Below are 27,643 nucleotides of genomic sequence, written 5' to 3'. Positions count from 1 at the left end.
GCGCTATGTACATTAATGGCGCTATATAAATAAAGACATACAATACAATACTGTCTGGGTGGGTGACTGACTGCCTAAGTGGGTGACCGACTGCCTGCCTGGGTGGGCGACTGACTGCCTAGGTGACTGACTGACTGGGTGGGTGACTGAATGACTGGGTGACTGACTTCCTGACTGCCTGAGTGGGTAACTGACTGACTGCCTAGGTGGGTGACTGACTGACTGACTGCCTGGGTGACCGACTGTCACGAGAGACTAGGTTTATTAACACCTTTCTATACCGGCATCATTGATTGAGCACAGCAAGGAGGTAAAATAAATTGTAATTTATTTCAGGAAAAGACATACACACAATGTAACACAATTTACAGGGTTAACACACTTACTGGGAATGGGGCTAACGAATAAATCTATTCTCTAAACCAAATTTACAAAAATGAACTTTGTAGGAGCCCTTTTCCTTGACCGTTAGGTACTCACAAAAGTCCTGGAACTGATTTCGGCATGCAATGCAAACCGCGACCGCTATGTTCTCAAAAGCAGGAGTTAGTTGAAAATCCTGGAAGCTGGGTCGCGTCTATTCAGTACAGAACATCTTTGAATTTCCGGCTGATGGTTTGGCGCTTGAAATCTGAGCCCCTGATTGGCTGTAAGCTCCCTTATGGGTTTCAGTGTCCCCTTCACCAACATCTACAGCCTATCAGAGCATGGAAATTTCCCTGCCAGCCAATCACCGATTTGCCGGTATTGTAAAGGGGCATGCGCCAACCTGGCACCTCTGCTTCTTTGCATACTGAGTCCACTTGCTGTCCAGGCTCCGCAGAGTCTGGGGTTGTGCAAATGGTGGCCGGATAGCCCTGTGTTAGCCCAGGATGTGGGTACTCAAGCAGAACTGCAGTACCCCTCCTGTTCTAACACCTTGGCATCCCTGAAGCTTTCAAGTCAGGACTCAGCACAGACCCATAGGCACCAAGCTGGTTACCATGTGGTCTGCCCGGAATCCATGACATCATGGAAATCCCAGTTCATTTACAGGTTACATAGTTACATAGTACATAGTTACATAGTAGATGAGGTTGAAAAAAGACGTACATCCATCAAGCTCAACCTATGCTAAATTTAGACAACAGATACTTTATCCTTTATCTATACTTACTTATTGATCCAGAGGAAGGCAAACAAAAAATCCCCAGAGTCATATCATCCAATGAAGTCTCATAAGGGGAAACATAAATTCCTTCCTGACTCCAAGAATTGGCATTCGGTTTAATCCCTGGATCAATATATTTCCCATGTATACTTGTAGGTTACTAGTACATATACCTATTAAATATAATTCTTTAATCAAATATACTGTGTCCTGTCTTATGTGTGGTAAAATATATAAGTCCCTGTTCTGGTGTCAGGGATGGAGTGAGTGTATATATTTCCTACACTCACTAGCCTCATTCTTTAGAAATGACTGTAAAACTTTTACACACAAGAAAGCACTCTCAGCTTTATCACATAGCTGTAGTCCCCCCCTGAACCCCTATAACCAGGTCCAGGGTACATGGGCATGTATCTGGGTACCCCTCCTTATACCTGGGACGCCCTGGATGATTGCAGGTATACATTAATCCCTTCATGCCCAATTACCTTGTCTGGAATATGCTGCAGCAGGAATCCTGGCGGTGAGACAGAATAGCATTTTCAGAGTCAGAGTTTGACTGGAGTAATGTGATTGGTTGCATCCGAGAATCTCACTCAATTCCTGGATCCAGTTCCTGGGGTATCCCATAACTCTGGAAACCCAATACATAGCCACATTCTGTAAAGACTTTCTCCGACAAACCCACTGTCACGGTAGCTTCAGGGTTATAATATACACCAAATAATCTGGGTTGAATTGAATGAGACTGTGATATAATAAAGAGATTTTATTCCTTAGAAGATAGGTGGACACACAGTATTGAGCAAATAACAAACATAATATATACAATTACTTGGGAAGGGGACAAATGAAATAGCCTAGGATTCAGGCTAGCAGTTCATCAAGCGACAGGAACTATTCAGGTAGAATAACGAAGACACTGGGCATAGAGCTTACAATCGTTTATATGGGATTTGGGCTCTATACCCCAACATTGGGTCTCAGGCATTGGATAACAATTACCTGGACCCAATTACCTTTTGCCAGCTAACGTGGGAAGCAGAATAGTACCTGCCCCCAGGTGGTTGGCACATGCGCACATTCCTTCAGTCAGAGTCCCATTTCCTGAACCCCATACTAAAAGGTTGCGTCTCCACGTCTGCCATTTGGGATTCTGGACCGGGAAACTCTGACCAGAGGTGTGAAGTATGACACTTAGCTTGAATAGCCATGTCCTGCTCTTTCTCCGCCCTGCATACTTAATCTGGGGGAGTGAGCCTTTGTTCAGTGGTTTCACTGTAGACACACTGTCGCCCTCTGGCCATTAACATACCTCATGGGCCAGTAACTTTTGCGGGCTTTACAGTAGGCATGAAATGCAGTAAAACTTACAAAAATTTATACATATCAAAATACTCAGTTCTGTTGATCTGAGAGGGCTGGAAATTGCCATGCAATCATGCCGGAGGTGTGCCTGCATGGTGGCCAAATGTCAGCCATCCAGCTATCACCGAACCGGAGATAGGAATATCAGGTTTTGAGCATTTTTGAAACCTAGCAGCTTTTGTCAGCCATTTGTGGTCAATGGCGACGACCCTCGTGGCGGGCGTGACCCTTTCTCGTGGCCATTGCCCATCGGACCCGGTTGGCGTCGAGTGAGGGGGGTCCCATGAGCTAGGGGTAGAAATAATTTTATCGCTAGCTGCCCCAGAACCAAAGTTATAAACTTTAATATGTTTTGAACTTGACCGTGACCGAGTTCCCACGGCAATTCAGTGATCAAAGCCCTTCCTCGAAATTGTAGCGGCATTCGGATACTGCGGTTTGTCAGGCATCCAACATGGTTATAATGTATCACTTAGTGGGTGACTGCATCGCATTGACTGCGTGCGTCGGTGGGTGACTTTGTGCGTAGGTGGGTGGCCCTAATAAATTTTAAAAAGACCCCCACCACATTTTAAAAAGACCCCTGTCACGGTGGACAGACCTGATCAACAATTTTATATTTTGGGGAACTAGATTGAGTACACAAGTTGAGCAAAATAAAGTGACATTTATTTCCTTAATAGACAAACACACGACAACCTTAGAATTACTGAGGGAGAGAACGGGATAAAATGTCCAGAGATGGAACAAAGCACCGGCATATTGTCTTTTAAAATGCAGTCCTGTTACAAGGGGCGCAACTTGCCAGCCCAATATATCCTGGAATAGTGCAATGTTCGTTCTGGTCCACTGGGGTTCGTTAGATAACCCCCAGCACTAACGAATTCCTGAAGCAGAGTTCTGTCCTTGGTTTCCGATTAAATTAACTCATTGCGTTCTGGAATCGTTGCTGCTGCTCTTATCCGCTCTTAGAAGCGAGGTGGAAATTCAATTACATGGTAAAAAGAAAGAAAACGGGGATAGCTCGGGGGCCATGTATATAGGGTCTGAGATCATATCTCCAACATACCCACCCAATCCCCTTCGTGGGAATTTCCCACTCACCAATCCCCAACTTGCCCACAGTTTGCAGAGTGGGCACTATAGGGATTTCTGGTTGGTATAGCGCCTTTGCTAACCTGACACCTTGGCTGCTTACCATATGTGTACTCCCCTTTTCCCTGGCGTCTCCCAGGCTAGGAGTTGGTCTCAAGGTGTGAACTAGCCCAGATGGCTAACAGGATCTCCTATTCAGCGAGCATCCCAGCTAATTCACACCTTCTGGCTCTGGGGGCTTTCATTTGCAAAACTCCTAGACTCATAGGCACTGCCTCAACATGGGGTCTATGAAGTCTGCATGAGAAAGTGCCCCCAGCTCATGGGTGTTAAAATATTTGGTCACTGGGTGCATTACAAAGGCAAGTAGAAAAAATGTATCCTGTCTGTACTTTTAAAATTGCAACCAGAAAGGCACTTTATTAAAAATATGTTTTACTTATCCTACAATTATATTTCTAATATGTGTGTACTTGGGGTGTTACTCTGGGGCTGCACACCAAATTTCAGGGTGCTAACCCATTCAGTTCCCGAGTTAGGGCTTCTCCTTGAGCCGGCAATGCTGGGCTATGGACTTCTCACGACCATTGACTTGAGGTTAACCGCGTTCCCACGTCAATTGACCGAGTTCCCACGCCAATTGCCTGCCGCCTTTCAAATTACGCTACTAACCGGGACTGGATACATTGTAACCGGTACCCACTTGAGACTGAAACCGCAACCCTTTGATTCAATTGACCTCGCGGTTGCGAGTTCAAGCCTCAGTAATGGATATCTATGTTACTCAACGGAACAAAGAGACCGCGCCACGCTTCTCCAATTAACTTGCGGCTTGGCTCGCGCAGCAGCATCTTGTGTCCAAACACTAGTAATGCAGGTATGCAATGCAATACATTACCGCAGGCCTATACAATCCTGCAAAACGAGGACAATAAGGTACAGAGGGGAAAATAGTACATGTATAGTGCATATAAAATTAACCCCTTCACCCCCAATACGAAATAGGGTTAACCAGCCGAGCATACTGCCTTTATTAATGCGCTGATTAACCCAATTTTCGTTACAACCCCTACCACCCCAAAACATATACACAATACCCCCACCACCCTAATACATATACAAAATACACCACCACCCCAATACATATACAAAATACCCCAACCACCCCAATACATATATAAACTACCCCCACTACCCCCAATAGATATAAAATTCAGACTTACCTTGGGGATGGTATCAGGAGGGGGGCAGTGGATGCGGAGGGAGGCTAGTGGATGAAGCTAGTGGATGCGGAGGGGGCTAGTGGATGCGGAGGGGGCTAGTGGATGTGGAGGGGCAGTGGATTGGGAGGGGAAGCAGTGGATGGGGAGGGGGGCTAGTGGATGGGGAGTGGATGCGGAGGGGGGCTAGTGGATGGGGAGGGGGGGCTAGTGGATGGGGAGTGGATGGGGAGGGGGGCTAGTGGATGGGGAGGGGGGCTAGTGGATGGGGAGTGGGGCTAGTGGATGCGGAGGGGGGTGCCTCCCACCCCCCCACCACCCCACGTGTGCCTACCTCCCGTTTCCCCCCCCCCCGAGCGCATGCGCCTACATCCTGCACCTGGCCGTGGGGATAGGGGGAGCGCCAAAGCGCCTGACTGAACCCCACTGTGGGCCGGGACCCCCCAGCCAGCGGGCCCGGGACACCAACCCAGGCAGACCCCCTATTGGCGGGCCTGGGCACAGACATATACATTGATTTCTTATCTGATAGAAGAGGGCAGCGTCCCAATTGATTCTCTGCAATCCTTCCAGATATTGCAACACATGAAGGGGGCGTCCTCCCTGAAATGGATACAGGGGAGCAGCAAGCCCCAGCCTCCATTCTCTAGGAGAGACTGACAGTAGTGGTGGGAACTCGGTCCCAAGTGAGTTCAGGAAAATCTTCTGGGTACTGCAATACTTGAAGGGGTAACCTCCCAGAACTGGATGCAGGGGAGCAGCAATTATCCAAGAGCCTGGAGGCTGGGGGTGAGAACGAAACAGCAAACCTTTTTGTCCTAAATTTCTGTTCCTGTAATTAGGTGAGCAGGTGAGGGGGAACCAGAACCACTATAAACTATGGCATGGATTCTTTATCCACCAGTCTCAGTAAATGTGAAGCTGTGGAATGGCTCCTTTTAGACTATTTCTGCACTTTCTGACCTAAAAATCGGGCAGAAAGCTGCCTAATACCCTGGGACTATGTCACAATATATATATATTGAAACAGCAGTTGGCACACACACATACTCCAGTAGATCATGATGCTTATCGCATATATATATATATATATATATATAAAAACAAAACACAAAAAAGCGCAAGCTCCATAGCGCATAACTGTGTACAAATGAGGGTGAATTTATTAAGAAAAGTGTCCCTAGGAGATACACTTACAAAAGGTTAGAATAAAATATACATTGGAGAGAATCTGTATGGGGCGTCATCTACAGGAGTGGGGGAGAGGGATTTCGTCCGTGATACTGAGCACCTGGTTTGACTGCTTCTGACTCCTGTGAAGTAGAATATTATATCTATGGCGCCCCACACATAACCCCAAAGTAAAAAGGATATATACAACCCGGATCAGGTGCTGGATCAGGTGGAGGGATGTGCTCCAAAACAAAGAGGATTCGCATATAAATAAAGACAAAATAAGAACATATAGCGTAATATTGTTAAACAATTGCCACTGAATCAATGCAGTAAACCAAAATAAATAAAAACAAAAAAACATAACTAAAACAAGGTTAAAACAAAGAGCTGAGAGAAAACAACAGGTAAAATAAAACACATTTAATATTATAAACAATAATAGGACATAACCATAGTTAAAACAGAAATTAGGTCTGCTAGTAATGCTGCTGCTGAAGCTGAACCGCTTACCAGACATGAAGTCGTATTGCGCAGTGGATAAATCAGAGAGTATCCCCTCTCGTGTATAACAACCGACTCGTGGCGTCTCCTCTGTGCGGCAGATGTTCTGTCCCTCGGCTCTCCCCTCCGTGCTGTTCGCCTCCCGGTCTCGTGATCACAGACCTCAGTGTGCAGTCAGCTCAGGAGCAGAAGGAACCGCCTCCGCAGATTCGCCAGATGGGGATCTCACCAGGGATGTGAACGGCAGCGGCAGATTCGCCGCGTTCTGAACGTCAAACAACGTATGCAGTGTAGTCCTGTCGGTAGTGGTCACAGGAGTGAGCAGCAGGGCCAGCAGATCCCAACCTACGCGTTTCGGAAGTAGAACTTCCTTCCTCAGGGGTAAAAGGTTAACCTGAGGAAGTCACGCAACGTGACGAAACGTGTAGAGACGGGTTGACGTCATCTCAGACGGTTGTGTGGGAGGAGGTCTGTGTTCTTCGGCACTTTTCCAGCTATTCTGCTTGTGCTTCTATTATTGCACCGTCAAAAGAAGCTCCCTTAACATCAGAGACGCTGAATTGTTGAGGGACTCGTGGCAGGAGTCAGAAGCAGTCAAACCAGGTGCTCAGTATCACGGACGAAATCCCTCTCCCCCACTCCTGTAGATGACGCCCCATACAGATTCTCTCCAATGTATATTTTATTCTAACCTTTTGTAAGTGTATCTCCTAGGGACACTTTTCTTAATAAATTCACCCTCATTTGTACACAGTTATGCGCTATGGAGCTTGCGCTTTTTTGTGTTTTGATTTTCTAGATCTATGGTGGGTGGCTACACCACTTTCTTTTGAAGCAGCAAGGAGCTCCTGTGGTCAGTGTATCGTTGGGACTCTCTCCTCCTCCAGACCACTACCAAGTGGAGACATTTGGACTTATCCTTTTTTTCTTTGGACACTATCTATTTATTTGTTGGTTATTTTTATTAACTTGAGTTAATCAATTAATTTAATTATCAAGTGACACAGTGTAGCAATATATGATAGGGCCACACAATATACAGCCTAGGGAAGCACTCTAATATACCTGACAGGGTTGACAAAATAATCCAGACAAGAAGCCAAAATTGAAGTGGCTAAGGCCAAATGGTCAAATCACATGATATCAACACATTCTTATTCCCACATAATCTCAGGGAATGTCTCAAGTGACACAGTGTAGCAATATATGATAGGGCCACACAATATACAGCCTAGGGAAGCACACCTCAAAAAACTTATATGCTAATGTCATACATCACCACACGTCAGGCAAACTGCAAAATCTTGGAGGAGACAAGGAGCAAACGCTCAGAACATGATTACGTGTCCCTAGAGGGGGACAAACCAGGGGGTCCTGCCTACTACACCTGCTTCTACGCGTTTCGGCCAAGAGCCTTCTACTGGGAGTGGTGGGGTAGGCAGGGTGACATGCAAGCTTAAAAAGGATCTATAATTGGGCCCGTGAGTGTCATCACCTGTTGAAATTATTCCAAACACATGATATACAGATTACAAACAGGAGTGTGTATTAGAGGTATACTGACTGCGTAGGTCTGTTGAGACGTCATGGTGGATGGTCCAATTGCATAAGTGTATCCATAAGATGCCCTCCCCCCCGAAGGAAGGGCACTACTGGCAGAAGTTCCCCATTCTAGCATATGCGCATGACGTCATAGGAAGGCTCCCTGTATATGGCTCTGTCGCTTGGTGTTGTATCACGCCAAAGTAAGGGAATTAGGTGTCCCAGACGCACCTCCCTAGTCAAACAGGGCACTACTGGCAAATCGCGCCCCTCTCGTGCCACTGCGCATGCGTATGACGTCATCGGGAGTTGCCCCGTTAGACTCTAGGTCGCAATGCACTGACTCATGTGCAATCAGATGAGTGAATATCTGGATACAATTCACTGTGCATGTATGCCCTGGTGGAGATAAACTCCACATAACAGGACGGCCCCTTCGTGCAGGGTTACATCCTGCGCATGCGCAGTTGTCAGTTGTCAATTGCGTCCTCTAGATTTAAAGGGGCACCTACAAAAAATCGCATACCTAATGTTGAAGTATATATGGCAGGTGCTAATAGCACTGTCTCTGATTTATGCCCATAGTGAAAGACATGGAATTACTAATAAAGGCTTAAGCACCTTTGTTATATGCTTAATGAGATAATGGTAGTTCTTACATACATATAAAGACCGTATTAGGATGTAAGTTGTGCACACGCTGACATAAAACATAATGAACATTGAAAATGTATATACAGTTGCACTCTATCTGATGAAATATCACCCACCATATCATTGGGGGTATCATAGACATATACATAGTGCAGTAATAGTTGGGTACTACATCCATAGTGGCAAAGAATTTATAGAGCATGAAAATATATTCCTAAGTGGTCTAAATTTCCCCGTCTCCAAATTCTAAACAGTGCAAAAGTGTCATAACATATGTTGCAGACATATAGAGAACATGATGTTATGTCCATATGTATATCCCGATTATATCGCGTAATAACTAATGCCTTATGAGTCACTTTGGATGATACCAGTTATGAATAAATAACATATGTCCTTGTTATTTCAAATGGAAAGTAGAGACGCTGTTATCAGGAGGTAGTTTGCATAGTCGCAAAGGTAAATGTAGGTGAGTCTTTCAAGACTGACATCACACAAATAAAGATGAAGATCTTGCTTAAATCAATCCGGTGATGTGTTGATCCAGAATTGAAAAATGGATATATTCCAATCTTCTGGCGATCTGATAATAGATATGTTCCAGTCTTCTGGCGAAAGGATGGTATACAAACCCAGGACCCTTAACATGGAAGGTAACTAATTCCTAAGGAGTCAAATAGATTAATCCCAACTGTTGATAGAATTCATGATGTGAGTCCATATTGACATATTGACATATAAGACAAATAGGCAGATGTGATGGATAATAGTGGACCTACAGAAACATAGGTTTCTGTAGGTCCACTATTATCCATCACATCTGCCTATTTGAATTAATTTTGTTGGCTACTTTGGGACGTGTAGATCCTCTATGCATCACGATGAGAATCTCATACACCTCCTTCTCTCTCCCCCCTCCCTCTCGCTGTTCACTTACAGGGTCCTAGGTTTGTACACTATCAGTTCGCCAGAAGATTGGATTACATCTACACTTCATCCTGGGTCCCCATATCATCGGATTGACTTACTGCATATGTGCGGTGCTACTCAAGAAAGACTTACCGTCATACACCTCCGTTCTGACACAAATAAATTCAAGGGCAACAACATGTTTAATTCTACCAAGGAACAATATGGACTCACATCATGAATTCTATCAACAGTTGGGATTAATCTATTTGACTCCTTAGGAATTAGTTACCTTCCATGTTAAGGGTCCTGGGTTTGTATACCATCCTTTCGCCAGAAGACTGGAACATATCTATTATCAGATCGCCAGAAGATTGGAATATATCCATTTTTCAATTCTGGGTCAACACATCACCAGATTGATTTAAGCAAGATCTTCATCTTTATTTGTGTGATGTGTGACAAACAGCTTACTCCGGGGCTCCGCCGTCTGTCCGGGACTGTTAGAACACGGTCTTTTAGGGTAGGTTAAATGATGAGACGTCACGTACTGTTCCTTTAAACAGGCTATGCCTGGTTTATTCAGTCCCAGGCACTGAGACTGCCACAGTTTAAACAGAAAACAAAGCCAAACAAAAAGCTGCTCGTCTGAGCGATAACTTAAACTTAGATGTCCCTGACTCAGAGTTGGAAGTGGCTTGTCCACTTCCACCAACAAAATAAGTACCTTTGCAGTCTTTAGACAAACTAACAGAATGAATGAAGCGATTAGGGAAAGAGGCTTTCTCACCCCTCTGCAGTTCAGCAGCCTTCCAGGCTCTTGGGCGGGGGCCCAGAGGAAACAGGAAACAGGTCTTATATACCTGAACTCTAATCAGCATGACAGGTGACAGAAAACAGGCAGCAGACAAACTGTGGAATGGAGTGCCTGTACCACGAGGCTGCCCTGTTCAGCTTAGACAGGACAGAAACTGTTCAGTATCCTGGGAGCCCTGTATATGGAGTTTATTACCAACCCCTGGTTTCTGTCACAGATGTCAGTCTTGAAAGACTCACCTACATTTACCTTTGCGACCATGCAAACTACCTCCTGATAACAGCGTCTCTACTTTCCATTTGAAATAACAAGGACATATGTTATTTATTCATAACTGGTATCATCCAAAGTGACTCATAAGGCATTAGTTATTACGCGATATAATCGGGATATACATATGGACATAACATCATGTTCTCTATATGTCTGCAACATATGTTATGACACTTTTGCACTGTTTAGAATTTGGAGACGGGGAAATTTAGACCACTTAGGAATATATTTTCATGCTCTATAAATTCTTTGCCACTATGGATGTAGTACCCAACTATTACTGCACTATGTATATGTCTATGATACCCCCAATGATATGGTGGGTGATATTTCATCAGATAGAGTGCAACTGTATATACATTTTCAATGTTCATTATGTTTTATGTCAGCGTGTGCACAACTTACAGCCTAATACGGTCTTTATATGTATGCAAGAACTACCATTATCTCATTAAGCATATAACAAAGGTGCTTAAGCCTTTATTAGTAATTCCATGTCTTTCACTATGGGCATAAATCAAAGACAGTGCTATTAGCACCTGCCATATATACTTCAACATTAGGTATGCGATTTTTTGTAGGTGCCCCTTTAAATCTAGAGGACGCAATTGACAACTGACAACTGCGCATGCGCAGGATGTAACCCTGCACGAAGGGGCCGTCCTGTTATGTGGAGTTTATCTCCACCAGGGCATACATGCACAGTGAATTGTATCCAGATATTCACTCATCTGATTGCACATGAGTCAGTGCATTGCGACCTAGAGTCTAACGGGGCAACTCCCGATGACGTCATGTGCATGCGCAGTGGCACGAGAGGGGCGCGATTTGCCAGTAGTGCCCTGTTTGACTAGGGAGGTGCGTCTGGGACACCTAATTCCCTTACTTTGGCGTGATACAACACCAAGCGACAGAGCCATATACAGGGAGCCTTCCTATGACGTCATGCGCATGCGCATATACTAGAATGGGGAACTTCTGCCAGTAGTGCCCTTCCTTCGGGGGGGAGGGCGTCTTATGGATACGCTTATGCAATTGGACCATCCACCATGACGTCTCAACAGACCTACGCAGTCAGTATACCTCTAATACACACTCCTGTTTGTAATCTGTATATCATGTGTTTGGAATAATTTCAACAGGTGATGACACTCACGGGCCCAATTATAGATCATTTTTAAGCTTGCATGTCATCCTGCCTACCCCACCACTCCTAGTAGAAGGCTCTTGGCCGAAACGCGTAGGAGCAGGTGTAGTAGGCAGGACCCCCTGGTTTGTCCCCCTCTAGGGACACGTAATCATGTTCTGAGCGTTTGCTCCTTGTCTCCTCCAAGATTATTCAGTTTGCCTGACGTGTGGTGATGTATGACATTAGCATATAAGTTTTTTGAGGTGTGCTTCCCTAGGCTGTATATTGTGTGGCCCTATCATATATTGCTACACTGTGTCACTTGAGACATTCCCTGAGATTATGTGGGAATAAGAATGTGTTGATATCATGTGATTTGACCATTTGGCCTTAGCCACTTCAATTTTGGCTTCTTGTCTGGATTATTTTGTCAACCCTGTCAGGTATATTAGAGTGCATTTTCTGTCATTTTTGATATGGGTTTTGTTCCCATTTGTAATTAACTGCTGGAGGATTTATGTCAGGTTTATACGTACAGGGGATCCATGCCTAATTTTAACTTTCTGTGCTTTCTTTTAATTTTTGTTCTGTGACAGTTATTGAATAAAGATTATATGAATTTGTACTTCAATGGTATACTAGAGTGCTTTTGTTTGGGGCTTTACTTACTCCTACTGTATTGATTGGCCCATACAGCACCACTGACTTATCAATGTATATTGATAAATAAGTCGGTACTTAGTTACATCTATTAATCTTGTGGATGCGGGGTCCCCGTTTTCTCCCACAAAAAATATATATATATATATATATATATATAAAATAAATAACGTTACCAGGTGTTGGTCCAGTAAAGGAGAGACAACACACAGATAGTTAAAAGTCCAAGAAGTGTATTGTACATACAGGACACCACAACCAACGTTTCTGTCAACGTAGAGGGATCTTCCTCAGGGTTATGCGGTGGTCAAATAACCAAGATAGATACTTACACCCAGACAAAAGTGAAAACCATCACCATCGGGGAGTGGAATATAGAGGTCTGGGTTGAACATGCTAGACATGTTCCCTCTGTTCCATTCTCATGAGGGTTTCCTTTCTGATATTGATTTGTCTTGATTTTTTAAAACATATAGGTATAGCTATATATTGTATAATTATTTTGAGCTGCACTATATACAGTAGTGTGATTCATTAATAGTTATTGGATTATGAACACATTCGTAATAAACGTACACATACACTAAAGATCACACACATTTAATTAATTTTTAACTCACACATTCACATAATTTAAAAAAAAGTACACTTCATTAGAATATATCACACAATCACATATACTAGAAAATTATTTGTGATGTCTGGATGACACAGGCTTGCTAACTTGAGATAATTACTGACCTACGATACATGTCCGGTCCGTTATTGTATCTTTCTTCTTCCTTTTTGTTTCAAATTAATTTCAATCTTTGCATTTAGATCAACCACTTATATGGGAGAGTTAGAATCATTAGTAGATTTTAATTATTTAATATTTTGATTTTTTATAGGTTACATTTAAAATGTATATGTATTTTACAATTATTTCTTAGATGAAAGATTGCTATAACTCCATTAAGGGCCTGGGGCAATTTTTTAGGGCATTTACATTGGTTTATATGTAGCCTATCCGAAATTTTTACTGAATATATTCTAGGGACATCTAATCTTTTAACTCAGTCTCCAGCGATGTCCTCCGCGATGAGTCCGCATCCGTGTGGGGTGATATCCTGCAGAGTGATCCCACAAGCAGATATTCTCTCTTCCTCTTGCTCTGGTGATCTGGTCCCAGATCACAATAGTCGGGTCCGCGCATCTTGCAGCTGTGTCCCTGGCTTCTCAAAATAGCTAACGGAGCAGGGTCCCTACGTAAGGGCCTTTCCCTGTAGCAGACACAATCTGATTGAATGAATCGGGGCCTAGCTGAGGCCTAGGGGGAATCTGGACTAGTGCAGAGGGTCACAGACCCCTGCACATACCTCCTACCCTGTCCTTGTCCCAGCACCGACTGACTAACGTGGTCTCATTGTGCAATATCCTAGTTTCCTTCTCAGGAGGATCCTAGAGCCCTTTTGGCTTTCGTGGGTCAGGTGGTGCCTTCCTAAGGCTCATGGGACTTGTAGTCCCTGATAAGAGCCTCCTCTGATAGCACGCAAAGCCAAGACCAATCTCCAATGCATGAGATCTGTCAGGGCCGCCGCAACTCCTGGTACAACTGTGCGAACCTTGCGCAAGATGGCGGTGCCCTGCAGAGGGAGCCGCCAGCTAGCCCGCCGCCACCCGCGCCTTCCACAACATCCCCCGTGGCATTGGAGGAGGGGGGGGGAACGGAGGACCGGGGAGCCATGGGAGACCTGGCTACACCAATATCAGGAAGGAATTTATTTTTCCCCTTATGAGATATCATTGAATATTTCACTGGGGTTTTTTTTGTTTGTCTTCCTCTGCATCAATATACTGTAAGTACAGATATAGGATAAAGTATCTGTCATCTAAATTTGATGGGCGCATGTCTTTTTTTCAACCTCATCTACTATATAACTATGTCATATTTTAGAGTAGATTATCTGACGAAATTAGTCAATTTTGCTTAAAAATGTACCAGATATCATTTTGTGGTCAAAAGGTTCTCGTGAACAATTTCCAACATTTTTGCAAGTTCAAGCGAAACATACTGTAAGGTGAACCACATGTGGGCAAGTTGGAACATACATGTCTAGTTTTGAGTAGTTACCAACACATACACAGATAGATTTAATGTGACCTTCTTTGGTGGGGAATAGTGTGCAACACACTATGTGCACCACTGTATTTGAATGTGTGCTAGGTATGCACACCACTGGTGTGACAGTGCTAATCTCTGCTTCAGCTCTTATAATTTGTTTCTTAGCAGGGGACCTGATAAAAATTGGCATACCACCACGTCCTTTGCAGTCAATGAGAGCACTGATGAAGTGAGAAACCCTATATCACGGGCATACTATTTGAAAGACAACTTCTCACGGGTGTCTCTGTAACCAACCCTCCGCTATACAACGCAGCGCACGTTGCTTCCTGCCCTTTGCTCACTCCCACGGTCCCACCTCCTGGTCCCGCCCCTCGCTTCCTTTCAGCTTGCTTCCTTTCCATTGGCTGCTCAAGCTGTCGACTTGAGCATGCCAGAGCGTCCGAGGCGGCCCGGCCGAGAGTGAGGTCATCGAGTTGTGATCGGCCGCGGCTGGTGTAAGGATTGCGGGGGAAAGGGGAGGGGAATGACAGGAAGACAGTGAGTGGAGCCTCGCTGGATTGTCATCAGCCGTCTTGCTTCGGGTTGCACTGCACCTCTCCCGTCTTCCCAACGGGCGCCAAGCCGCGGGGATACTCGTCAATGCTGAGAGGCATAGATAGGACTGACATCCCGTATAAAAGAGCCGCGGCCAGTGAGCTCCAGCCGGACTTGGCGCTGACATTACGAGAGGTAAGGCCCGGCAATTTTAAGCACCATAGCACGGATCCGTACACGATCCACCTTGTGCCTTGAAAGAAAGTTGCGCCAATTCCCGGTTACCGGACACGCAGAGCTTACGTTTTAAGGCCCTTCCTGAGTCATCTCTTCCCGCTCCACAGGGTGAAACTTTCCATTGGGATGCACCGCAGGGCTTGCTGTATATCACCAGCACAGTGCAGCGTGCTTGGGTGCAGGAAGGGCAGCACATTCGTGTGGCTGTAATGCCAGGTGCTTCTCTGATTGGGGAAAACAATCCTTATTAGATCGAGCCCCCGTCCCAAGTGATGGTTACAATCGATGCCTTCTTCTGGCCGCCTCTTATCTTGGGGAGGGGGGAGAGAGGTTTGCTCCAATTATTTACTGACACCCAGAACCACTCTACTAGTTAAATCATCTTCTAAATAACACCAATTCAGATTCTTGGCTAAGTAACCAGTAACACATTTGATATCCAAACAGAAAACGCAAAACCATGTTTGAAATGAGTAAATGCTGAAGGCATTGAGAGGATGATGATAATAATAATAATACCTTTATTTCATATTGTGCTTTTCTCCCAATGGGAATCAAAGTGCTTCTTAATTACAGTATTGTGTGCGGGTATGCAGCACATAGGATTTTTTACAGACACAGCCCCTGCCCATATGAGCTAACAATCCATGATTTTGGTCACAAGGAGCCGAGACTGGGATTTGAACCAGTTTCCTGTCAGTGTCTTTACCTACTTACTGGGCCCTGGATCAAATAATGCAGCTGTGCGCAAAGTGGGGAGCGCGCCCCCAGGGGAGGTGCTAGATTGTCTTGGGGGGGCGCGGGTGTTAGAGACCCTGCGCTTCCCCAAATGCATTTAAAATAAATGTTGGTGATCGCATGAGGCTTCTGTAACTGGTTTACTTACCTTGATGCCAACGACGCGTCTCCATGGTAACAGGCGTCAAATGCCATAGCAACGTGACGTCACACAACCCTGCAACGTCATTTGATGCCGGGGAGGGTGGGCGCACGAGCCGGGTGGGAGGGGGGGGAGAGGAGAAAGGGGGGCGCATGAAGATAAGTTTGCGCACCCCTGAAATAATGCATACAAGAAAATTGAGTTCATACAATTTTCCAAATGCAAGCTGTTTTATGTTGGTTGAGACATTTAAAATCCATTGTAATGCATTTAATGGTTTTCTTCTCTACACCTACATTAGTACTATCTGCGTGAGCTCATTGGCTTTGCTTATTGGCTGCATGGATTAATGCTGGTTTAAAAATAGAGGAATATGTGTATCATCATAATGTTATTTATCTGGCCAACTGCCTGCACGAACTAAATTTTTTTTTGATTATATTTAGTTAGATATATATGTTTTTCTTTTTTTTTAAATGCAGCATTTTAGTAAATTTAATGTTTTTCAATATCCAGTGATTTTTTTTATTCCCCTTGCAATATATATGATATTTATTTAATTCCTTGTTTTAAATCTTTTTATTTAAACAAAATAATTTTTTTCATCAAAATTAGATTTGTTATTTTCTGCACTTAAAAATCTCTGCCTTTCAACCTTACTTTTTTTTTTCTTTTTTTTTTTTAGTACTTGACATATTTTGGTTCTTTTTTAAAGGAACAGTCCAAGCAATATCCTCCAGGTGTGCTTTTAAATAAATAAGTTCTGTAGTATTAGATAATACTACCTTTTTTTTATTTTAAAATTCAACTCCATGCTATTTCTAATGAGTTTTAAAGCTGCAGTTCAAGCAATATCCTACATGTTTTTTTTTAATTAAAAAAAAAATCAGTTCTTTACTATGAGAAAATAGTTATAGCATAAAAAAAAACCATTTGAATGCATTCTAATGTAACTAGCATTTTTGTTTCTATAGCAACTATTTACAAAGTCATCTTCCTCTTCCGAGACAGGCTCTGGCACACCCCTGTTGCCCTCTCTAGCAGTGCACCAATTGTATCTAGTGCCTGCCTGGGCATATGATCTTCCACACAGAACTTGCATATTGGGTACTCTTCTGCAGCACTAACAGTGATTTAGTGAACTCCTGAGCCGAATCTTCCCCGATCGATCACAGGAGAACGGATCGATCGGCTACTTAGCTAAACACTTCTCAGTGTAGAGATTGGTTAATACACATATTGAATGAAAAAAAAAAATACATCTTTTTTTTTAAAACTGGCTGGTTTAATATACTGAGCATCTTTTGATTTCTGTAGCAGGTTTTAGCCACCTCTCCAGCAGTGCAAGATTTTTGTAACACTTTCCTCTTTGTGATAATTTGTTGTCAATATTCCCAGCAGTTTGAGCTTTAAACTGTAACAATAGATAATGTTACATCTTTGTAATGTCTGGATATATTGTAGCTGCTGAGTTACACTGACTGAAGGATTGATTTGAAACTGAAAAGCAGCCATTTAGTGAACCATTTAGTGAACTCCTGAAAGAGGATTTTGCTGTTCGGTCCGGGAGAACCAATTGATTGGCAGCTTAGGTAATTAGTTTTCAATAAAGGTAATCAAAGGCTGCATAAATGAAAACAAAAAAAAGATTTAAAATGTTTTTTTTCAAGCCGTTTGCATTGCCTCTTTAAAAGAAAAAAAAATGGTTTCACATTTATTTTTGGGAATTTACAAAACTTGATGTACTATAGTTTGTGTCTTGCTTTCATCAGATTTGTAGTTTTAATGTTCTTTGCATGTTATGCAAAGACCATGTGCGTGGTCATCTATCATGTATGTACCTTTTGCTTTCTTAGGCCCGGGCCATGGTGCCTTCGCCCGCGCGGGCAATGGGGGGCGTTCCTAGGGCGTTACGGAGCTGGTTCGCCCTCATTGGGCGAACCGCTCACGTGATAAGCGTGTCGCGCCAAGAAATCGGTTAAATCTAATTTCTTGCGCAACGTGCACCTCCTGCCCGGTCTAAGGGCGCGATCACTGCCTTAAGGAATATGATCGCGCCCAATGCGGACGCCTCCGCGCAATCTCCCTCACCATGGACTCAGCCTTATTTGAGTAGTGGCATTCAAAGTTATGCCTTGTAATTATCGAGATCTCTGGGTAGCTTCCTATTCTGGCAACTACTTCAACCTGATGAGAGCTGCATGAATGATCTGACTTGAGGTCCTCTAGCACAGGGATGTGCAAACTGGGGGGTGGCACGAGAATGTCTGCGGGGGGCGCGGGGTTTACAGAGGCCCCACGCGCTTCCCGAAGGCACTTAAATTAAATGCCGGGGAAGCAGTGAAGGCCCCTGTAAACTGCACTTACCTTGACTCAGACGGCTTCTGGAGACACATCACCATGTCAACGCGGCTTCAAATAATGCCACGGGGTCATGTGACGTGGCGTTGGTGACGTCATGACGCCGGAGCCGAGGTAAGGGGGGAGGGGTGCGGAGAGGGGGACAGCCGGCAGGGGGGTGCATGGAGAAAAGATTGCACTCCCTGCGCTAGCAGTTGGCTGGGCACAAGTAGAAAACAGGCTATTCATTGATTGCCAACTTCCAGTGGAAGGGCATTAATTATTTCCTGGCTGCAGTAGTTTACTATGTACTTGTGTGTGCTTTCTTGGTATAATCACAGGTATTGGGAAATTGGTTGAAGCACAGTTGGAAAAGCTAACGTAGTTTAGGTGGCTCTGCCATTAGGCAACATAACCAGCAACCTGTGGCTGTGTGCAGTCTCCCATGCCAGATCGAACTTGGTACGCAGGGTAAGCTACGTTCGGCAGCTTTACAATGATTCCTACTCATAAGCTTAAAAAAAATATTGCTGTAAAACATTGGGACTAGGAACCCTGTCAAACTATTGCTTGGGGCACTGCAAGACCAAGAGCCATATCTGTAGCAAAGCTGAGAATGGGTTTATGATGTGTATTGATATGGGCCATATTATTTATTGGAAATAAGATCAAGGATAATTTGTTCTGTAATGGAAGACGGTAAGTTGTGATACCATTCTACAGTGCACACCATGCTGAAATATAAATAAATATATATATATATATATATTTATATTTCAGTGTGTGTGTGTGTGTGTGTGTGTGTGTGTGTGTGTGTGTGTGTGTGTGTGTGTGTGTGTGTGTGTGTGTGTGTGTGTGTGTGTGTGTGTGTGTGTTCCTTACCAGGCAAACCAGAGAATCCAAGACCACGCAGCAAGAAAGGAGACAGCACTCAAAGTAACGTCCAACAGATGTATTGAAGACAGGCACAATACGTATTGTGCCTGTCTTCAATACATCTGTTGGACATTCCTTTGAGTGCTGTCTCCTTTCTTGCTGCATGGTCTTGGATTCTGTGGTCTGCCTGGTAAGGAACACTTGTTACTTATCCATTTTTTATGGGACAAGCACCTACCTTCAATATCTATGCGAGTGCCATCTGTCTCTGTATAATATTAAAAAAAAAAAAAAAAAAATATATATATATATATATATATGACCATACGATACCGGTTGCAACACGACATCAAGGGACAGCACACAGGTAAGTAAATCATGAATTTTCTATATTTGATAGACACAAAAACCGACCATTCGGTCCCCCAGTGGGTCCTTTCTCAGTTTTTGTGTCTTCTATCAAATATAGAAAATTCATGATTTACTTACCTGCGTGCTGTCCCTTGATGTCGTGTTGCAACCGGTATCGTATGGTCTGTTATTGCTTTATGGGATAAGCACCAAAACTTATTTACTTGCATATGGTGTGCCGGCTGTGCATTGGATTATATATATAGTCCAATATATATATGACTTTATATATATATATATATATATATATATATATATATATATATATATATATATATATATATATATATATATATATATATATATATATATATATATATATATATATATATATATATATAGTGACACTGTGTGCTCATTTGCATGTCATTTCCCAGAATCCCTTGCTGCAGTGGAAGTGCTGTATGCTGGGTGATAATGGGGAAAGGCGGGGTTGCAGACCTGCCTAAGACATGCAGATGAGCATACAGTTGCATACAGTTGACTGCAAATTGACCAACGTTAATATGAAATAGAAGTGTATGCACTTTTAGGCCCTGATTCAATATTGTCCAGCTGAAAACTGCCATTTACTCGAATGACCGTTGTTGGCGGTCCACGCGTCAGACATTGGGGACTTTTAGATATAGTGTAATTTCCCCTGACGGTTACAAAAATAATCAGATTAACCATGTAATAGGCAGTGCAGCTTCATCATCATTTACAGGAGAGGAAGACTTGGCAATACTTGGAACTTTAAACATTTTATTCCTTTTGGATGTTAGTCATGTGAAAAAGAAAGTACACCCTCTTTGAATTCCTTGGTTTTACATATCAGGACATAACAATCATCTGTTCCTTAGCAGGTTTTACAATTAGGTAATTACAACCTCAGATGAACAACAACACATGACATATTACACCGTGTCATGATTTATTTAACAAAAATAAAGCCAAAATGAAGAAGCCATGCGTGAAAAACTAAGTACACCTTATGATTCAATAGCTTGTAGAACCACCTTTAGCAGCAATAACTTGAAGTAATCGTTTTCTGTATGACTTTATCAGTCTCTCACATCGTTGTTGAGGAATTTTGTCCCACTCTTCTTTACAATGTGGCTTCCGTTCATTGAGGTTTGTGGGCATTTGTTTATGCACAGCTCTCTTAAGGTCCCGCCACAGCATTTCAATCGGGTTGAGGTCTGGACTTTGATTGGGCCATTGCAATACCTTGATTCTTTTCTTTTTCAGCCATTCTGTTGTATATTTGCTGGTGTGCTTGGGATCATTGTCCTATTGCAAGACCCACTTTCGGCCAAGCTTTAGCTGTCGGACAGATGGCCTCACATTTGAATCTAGAATACTTTGGTATACAGAGGAATTCATGGTCGACTGAATGACTGCAAGGTTCCCAGGGACTGTGGCTGCAAATCAAGCCCAAATCATCACCTCTCCACCACCGTGCTTGACAGTTGGTATGAGGTGTTTGTGCTGATATGCTGTGTTTGGTTTTTGCCAAATGTGGCGCTGTGCATTATGGCCAAACATCTCCACGTTGGTCTCGTCTGTTCAAAGGACATTGTTCCAGAAGTCTTGTGGTTTGTTCAGATGCAACTTTGCAAACCTAAGCCGTGCTGCCATGTTCTTTTTAGAGAGGCTTTCTCCTGGCAACCCTTCCAGACAAACCATACTTGTTCAGTCTTTTTCTAATTGTACTGTCATGAACTTTAACATTTAACATGCTTACTGAGGCCTGTAGGGTCTGAGATGTAATTTTTTTGCAATTTCTCTGAGCATTGTACGGTCTGACCTTGGGCTGAATTTGCTGGGACGTCCACTCCTGGGAAGACTGGCAACTGTCTTGAATGTTTTCCACTTTTGAATAATCTTTCTCATTGTAGAATGATGGACTTCAAATTGTTTGGAAATGGCCTTATAACCCTTCCCAGATTGATGGGCAGCAACAATTGCTTCTCTAAGATCATTGCTGATGTCTTTCCTCCTTGGCATTGTGTTAACACACACCTGAATACTCCAGACCAGCAAACTGCTAAAACTTCAGCTTTTATAGAGGTGGTCACACTTGCTGCTGATCAATTAATCAAGGGCATTTGATTAGCAGCACATGTCTGCTACTTAGCATCTTAATTCCTATGGAAGCAGTAAGGGTGTACTTAGTTTTTCACACATGGCTTCTCCATTTTGGGTTTATTTTTGTTAAATAAATCATGACACGGTGTAATATGTCATGTGTTGTTGTTCATCTGAGGTTATATTTACCTAATTTTAAGACCTGCTAAGGAACAGATGATTGTTATTATGTCCTAATATGTAAAACCATAGAATTCAAAGAGCACACACCGTGTCACCCTTTTGTCTGAAAAACCATTGTTACATGGCGCGCACACACACACACACACACACACACACACACACACACACCCTCAACCCCGTTATAGCGTGATCCGCTACAACGCGAATTCGCTTATAACGCGGTCTGAGCATGGCTCCCGATTTGAAATCCGCCTTACCGGCATATAGATCTCTCTCCTCACTTCATAGGGCTGTGTACACAAGCTGCTCTCTCCTCTCTGCAGCTGTCCACGTGCTCATCTCTCTGCTCCACGTGCTCCTCGCATTCAATGCTTAATGCTTTGACTACCAGACACATACAAATTTAACATGAATACATTTTGTATAAAACACATGCAGGGTTCGAACTCAGGACCTTCTCATACCAATGCCTTACCTCTTACCTCTACACCATAGGCTTGGTATGAGAAAACATACCCTATAAATATATCACCCAGCATACAGTGTTTCCTCTGGAGCAAGGGATTCTGGGAAATGACATGCAAATGAGCACACACTGTGTCACCTTTTGTCTGAAAAACCATTGTTACATGGAGCCCTTATAAGCTAATGATTGCTGTTAACACCGCTTTAAAGCACAGCATGGGAATCAGATGCAAAGCCAGAGAAACCATTCACAGACATGTTTCAACCTTAATGGGTATCATCAGTGTGAAGTTGGTTGTACTGCTGGCTTTGCAATTTTCAAGGCTGTAGGGTTTGCTATATATACTGTATGTATATGTATGTATGTATGTATACATTACAAATGTGGCAAAGAGGCGACAGCACTCAGATAAAAGGTAACCAAACTTATGTATTAAACATAGCACGAAAATCCAACGTTTCGATCCCAGTGGGGGATCTTCCTCAGGGGTGTGCAAAGAACAAGTAACTATCAGTGACATTATATACCCAACCCAGTGACATAAAACACACCCCCTAAATTAAAAAACGTCATAATCCTGCGCAAACACAGACAGTAATTACATAGGAAGGAGGATCAGCTGAATCCGTGCTCCCCCCAGCGTCCGCGATCGCTATGGAAACCGCTATGGCCCCTTGAGGTTTAAATGAGGACATGAATCTGGGATGTTTTTTGTAGCACGCACTCACAGCACACTGCACACACTCACAGCGCACACACAGCACACACAGCCCCCCTACCTTTTGGTGTCACAGCCCACATTTGGGGGCATCGTGGGGCTGCTGGGGGGGTGGGGGGGGAGGAACGGTGCAAGACTGGGGGATCGGCGCGAGGCTGGGGGGTTGGTGAGGGGATCAGTGCGAGGCTGGGGGGGGGGGGGAATTGATGGGGGGGGGATCGGTGCGAGGCTGGAGGATAGTTGCGGGGATCCGTGGTTGGCTGGTGCGGAGCTGCTGAGTGGAGTGCGGGGAATGCTGGGAGAACTACAGTGGCTGCTAGGGGACATGTAGGGCTATATATATATGTAAATGTATATGTATATGTATGTATATATGTATGTATATATGTGTATATATATTATATATTAGTGTAGAGGTACAGAATTGAGCTAACATATTAAAGGTCCTGGGTTTGATTCCTGTATGATATGGTATAATTTATAAATGATCAAAAATTCAAATTTATAAATTAGTATTTTATTTATATTATATTGTATAATTTATAAATTTTAATTTTTGATCTTTTATAAATTATACCATATCATACAGGAATCAAACCCAGGACCTTTCATATGTTAGCTCAATTCTGTACCTCTACACTAATATATAATATACACACACATACAGTATATATACATATATATATATATATATATATGTGCATATATACGTATATGTATATGTGTGTGTATATTATATATATTATATATTAGTGTAGAGGTACAGAATTGAGCTAACATATGAAAGGTCCTGGGTTTGATTCCTGTATGATATGGTATAATTTATAAATGATCAAAAATTAAAATTTATAAATTATACAATATAATATAAATAAAATAATAATTTATAAATTATTTAATTTTTTTTTATAATTGATAAATTATACCATATCATACATTACCCCTATTCGTGTAACTCTGATCCTCAGCTGTGGCTTAGAAGGGGAAATCGGACCTAATTGGTAGTCGGGGATGGGGCATTTAACCCCTTGCATTCCACCTTACCAGATCCCTATATTCTATGTCCTTTGGGTCTGGTCAGGAGGCCAGCTTTTAAGAGACTGCCTCCAGTAGTGGCTTTCTACTCCGCTGTGTCTCTGGATCATGATATCACACGTGGAACAGTATTGGAGGCTGCTCCAAAGAACTCCAATTCAAAATAATAATCCTTTTAGTAAAACTATTTTATGGATTATTATCATTTCCCTTGTAAAATATTTGGGTGAGTTAGAAATCTTATAATTCTTTCATAATGGGGACAGAGTTATTACAAAAAATGTTTTGACAATAAGTGAACTGCAAAAGGTGTTTGGAAGTTAAAAGCAATTACCATCCTAAATGAATTAGAAATACACTGTACAAACAATTTTAAATGATTTTGTAATGCTATTGTTGCTGCAACTTAAAACAAATTAATAGAGCTGTGCTAAATTCCTAAGAAAAAATGCACGGTATTGTGGGACCCAACTTCAAAAGCCAATACGTTGGCTGACAACTATACCACCTATGTTGGTACATTTTTTGGCACGTTTTTAAAAGTGCTATCCCCCACCAGGCTGAGGAACCATGCAAACAAAAAAAAAACCCAGTTAAACAAGCATCATTTCTACCCAGTCTAATTTTCCGCTCATCTACATGAATGAACAGGAGCATTTTTTGAACTGTGATCATTAAAGCTGCAGACCAAGCAATATCCTACATGTTGTTTTTTTTGTTTTGTTTTTTAAATCAGTTCTGTATTATGAGAAAATACTTGTAGCATTCTTTTTGTTTAAAAAAATAACAACTCTAAAAATGTCATTCAATGTGACAAGCATATTTTTGTTTCTATAGCAACCTTTTAAAAAGTCACATCCCTTCCTCTTCTGAAACAGCCTCTGGCACACCCCTTTTTTGAGCCCCGCCCTCTCTCTAGCAGTGCACCAATTGTATCTAGTGACTGCATGGTCACATGATCTACCCTACAGAACTTTGCATCTTTGGTTCTCTTCTGCTGCACTGACGGCCATTTAGTGAACCTCCGAGCTGAATCTTCGCCTTCTCACAGGAGAACGGATCGATCAGCTACTTGGCTACTTACTTATAATTGTGTGGATTGTATGAATGTACATATTAAAGCGGGAAAAATACATACATAGACATATACTGTAGTTTTCTTCTAGAAGTAAACATACACAATCACAAACATGCTCTCATACACCACACACATCATTAATATATATATATATATATATATATATATATATATATATATATATATATATATATATATATATATATATATACACAAACATGCACCCGCAGTGTTACAAAACATTAGATTCTGACCCTAAAGCAACAATGGATATTGCATTTCAGTGAATACACTCCATAAATTGAAACAAAAATCACAGGGCAAAGAATGATCAGCTAATACAGAATATCAAGGGTGGAAAAATCCTGGGCGCTTGGTTATCGAAAAAATACATTTCTGATGCTTGTGTTTCCCTTCTCTACAGGGGCTTATGGAAGTTGTAATACTGTGCCTGTTCCTACAGTATAGTATTTACAGATAGATGAACTACAAGTCCCTGAAGCCCTTGTGTAAAATACCATGACATCACCAAGGGATCAGCCAATCAGTGCAAAGCTTTGGTAACCACCCAACTTCCTCCCACACACAGCTGTAGAAAGGTATGATCTGATCTCATGTGCTGTGTTAGAATTCACATTAAATACATTGTAAGACTAAAAAAGTTTGCAGACGGATCTCCGTATCGTATATAGATATACAATGTGTACACACACTTAGAAAAAGTCTATTTTCGTCGGATCCCAGAAACATATTGTGTGTGCCCCCTCACTCGAAACAGGGCACTCACTTCAAAAGTAATATAATCCATTATGGGTGCATACCGTCCAAGTGCCAGCATAAACCCAATGTTCCAATACAACATCACGTTTTTGTTATTGGCGTGCCTGTCCCGTTTTCTGAGACATATGAATGAGCTATCAAGTGGTATTTTTATTTCATGTACACTGTACGGAGGAGGGTCTGTCACCTTTTTTACCCACCATAATTTATTTAACTTGTGGTTGAAACTGCTTCGAGCTTCACACTGCAAATCCAGTATAACACACTGATGTGACCCAAAAGGTTGAAAAGCTGTCTGTGAGTAGTCTTACTGGTTATGCACTTTTTGATCCGAGGCTGTAATACGGCAGTCATAGGCTTATAGGGGTCAATGTTATGGATAAGAAGCAAAAGGTGACACGGTGTGCTCATTTGCCAGAATCCCTGTCTGCAGTGGAAGCACTGTAGGCGAAGAGATAATGGGGAAAAGCATGTTTGCAGCACTGTCAGAGATGTGAATGTGCTCACAATTGGTATTTTTATTTGAGCTCTCTATATATTTTTTTATATATAGATTACTAGCTGAGAGACCCGGCGTTGCCCGGGATGTAAATGCGTAATAGGTAGTATTATTTATAACTCGTGGAACAATAGGTGAGTATTTGTTGTAAAGGTTTCGGGGGGGAGAAAGGGGAGCGGGGGGGGGGAGAAAGGGGAGCGGGGGGGGGGGAGAAAGGGGAGCGGGGGGGGGGAGAAAGGGGAGCGGGGGGGGGGGGGAGAAAGGGAGCGGGGGGGGGGGGGGAGAAAGGGGAGCGGGGGGGGGGAGAAAGGGGAGCGGGGGGGGGGGGGGAGAAAGGGGAGCGGGGGGGGGGGAGAAAGGGGAGCGGGGGGGGGGGGGGAGAAAGGGGAGCGGGGGGGGGGGGGAGAAAGGGGAGCGGGGGGGGGGGGAGAAAGGGGAGCGGGGGGGGGGGGAGAAAGGGGAGCGGGGGGGGGGGAGAAAGGGGAGCGGGGGGGGGGGGGAGAAAGGGGAGCGGGGGGGGGGGAGAAAGGGGAGCGGGGGGGGGGAGAAAGGGGAGCGGGGGGGGGGGAGAAAGGGGAGCGGGGGGGGGGAGAAAGGGGAGCGGGGGGGGGGGAGAAAGGGGAGCGGGGGGGGGGGGAGAAAGGGGAGCGGGGGGGGGGGGGAGAAAGGGGAGCGGGGGGGGGGGAGAAAGGGGAGCGGGGGGGGGGGAGAAAGGGGAGCGGGGGGGGGGAGAAAGGGGAGCGGGGGGGGGGAGAAAGGGGAGCGGGGGGGGGGGGAGAAAGGGGAGCGGGGGGGGGGGAGAAAGGGGAGCGGGGGGGGGGGAGAAAGGGGAGCGGGGGGGGGGGAGAAAGGGGAGCGGGGGGGGGGGGGAGAAAGGGGAGCGGGGGGGGGGGAGAAAGGGGAGCGGGGGGGGGGGGGAGAAAGGGAGCGGGGGG

The 27,643-nt window shown here is 43.6% G+C and overlaps 1 protein-coding gene across 1 annotated transcript in view; it reads left to right on the top strand.

The window, feature by feature from the left end:
- The first annotated feature begins 15,005 nt into the window (after nt 1-15,005).
- Nucleotides 15,006-27,643, top strand: part of MAPK9 (mitogen-activated protein kinase 9) — a 73,654-nt gene continuing 61,016 nt past the window's right edge. Inside the window, exons 1-2 of the mRNA XM_075601610.1 lie at nt 15,006-15,330; nt 25,854-26,028. The gene's annotated coding sequence lies outside the window, so the exon portion shown is untranslated. The remainder of the gene's footprint in view (nt 15,331-25,853; nt 26,029-27,643) is intronic.

Source organism: Ascaphus truei, chromosome 5 (genome assembly GCF_040206685.1).
Source record: "Ascaphus truei isolate aAscTru1 chromosome 5, aAscTru1.hap1, whole genome shotgun sequence".
In the NCBI taxonomy this organism is placed as follows: domain Eukaryota; kingdom Metazoa; phylum Chordata; class Amphibia; order Anura; family Ascaphidae; genus Ascaphus; species Ascaphus truei.
Note: the sequence above shows the minus strand (reverse complement) of the source record. Positions and strands in the feature narration are given on the sequence as shown.